Source organism: Alligator sinensis, unplaced genomic scaffold, assembly GCF_000455745.1.
Source record: "Alligator sinensis unplaced genomic scaffold, ASM45574v1 scaffold913_1, whole genome shotgun sequence".
Classification (NCBI taxonomy): domain Eukaryota; kingdom Metazoa; phylum Chordata; order Crocodylia; family Alligatoridae; genus Alligator; species Alligator sinensis.
In genome coordinates this window covers 91396-92883 of record NW_005842501.1, presented here as the reverse complement: position 1 = coordinate 92883, position 1488 = coordinate 91396, and the positions used below count along the sequence as shown (strand labels likewise).

Genomic DNA, 1488 nt, shown 5'->3' with positions numbered 1-1488 from the left:
CTGAACAGACTCAAGGCACCCTTGGAAAATGCCAAAAATAATACAGTAATTCTTCTGTTGCAAAGAACTCAGAGAAGTTATAATAGGAAATCATAGTGTTAAGACATTCTGAACTATCTGAAAATTCTGGGTTTATTTTGTGAATCATGTTTGCATACCTAACAATGTTAACATTGCATGGCACCCCACAGGACCCTTGAAAGGATCTCAAGGCACCCAAGTGCACCACAGCACCCTGATCGAGAAGTGAAGAATTCTGTGAGGCTTTCCAAGACGACAGGAAACGGAAAGTAGAATCTGAACATGAAAGGAAAGCACGGATATTTCCATAGGAGTGGGAAGAAGCTTTTTTTCTTTTTTTTTTTTTTGAAGCAACTAAAAGGTAACCACAGTTGGCTGTTATGCTGTTTTATCCTTTTAAAGAGAAGAAAGAAACCTCCACTAAAGTATAAAACCTTCAATTTCCTGTTCAAGCTTGAGCGAGCACAGCATTACACATGAATAATACATGCCCTCATTCCTCCAATGGGAATTTTCACTGGTAAAGTGGTTTGAGAAAGATTTAGGGCATCAAGACAAACAAGTGTCTCTTACTGCAAGGAAACATGCTTCAAAGCTTCAGGACCAGAAACAAAAGCAGATCACACTTTCATAAAAATGTCACTAAATTCTCTCTCACTGAGTAGGAAGGCAAACATATCAGTCAGGTTTGTGGGCAGCTGTGTCTATTTCTCCTCACTTTAATAAAAAAGAACTAATATAAAACAATTTTAAAAACAAAACTTAAAATGTATATTTTCCATGGTACAAAGATAAATATAATGTAGTACTGATTTTAAAGATAGAAACAATAGAATAAATATAGCATAGAATTTTTAAAAACTTAATTACTAAGAAATAAATCATCTAGTTGGTAAGATGTATACAAATAATATACATTTAATATATTCTTAGACTCCATAAATTACACTTTCACCCCCATTTTTTTTCTAGCCTATCAATTTCATTATGCAGCACCTACTGGCAAAATTCTTCATTTTCCCTCTTGGTTTTATTGGTGTCTAATTACATCCCCCCACACCCCTCCATTTCTGCCTTCTAGCTACAGTTATTGCAGTTTCTTTAGACTCCAAACTGTTGGATTTCTGACCCCTCGTACTTAGAGACAGCGCCATAGAGCAGTCTACATTTTCTTCAGTTTGTGCGCTGAAGTGAATAAAAAAAATGTTTTGAGTTCCCTCAAAACCAAATCATTTTGGTATTATTCCAAATTGAATAAAACCTTTCATTCAATCCAGAACAAATCATTTTGTTTTCAGGTATAGTAATAAAAAATAAATCAAATTTGGAAACATGGTTCTAAATTCAGAGGCACAGAACCATTCACAAAACAGAAAAGATGGCAGTGCCATTAAACCCTTGAATTTGGGTCTCATGTGGAAGGGCTCAAATCACTGGCCTAAACAGTGTTCTTGAATCATCTCTCCT

At 35.2% G+C, this 1488-nt stretch overlaps 1 protein-coding gene across 2 annotated transcripts in view; it reads right to left on the bottom strand.

Annotated features, from left to right (window-relative positions):
* The window catches only part of LRRC49 (leucine rich repeat containing 49), a 131408-nt gene that overhangs the window by 53323 nt on the left and 76597 nt on the right, over window positions 1-1488 (bottom strand). The gene's annotated exons all lie outside the window — the stretch shown is intronic.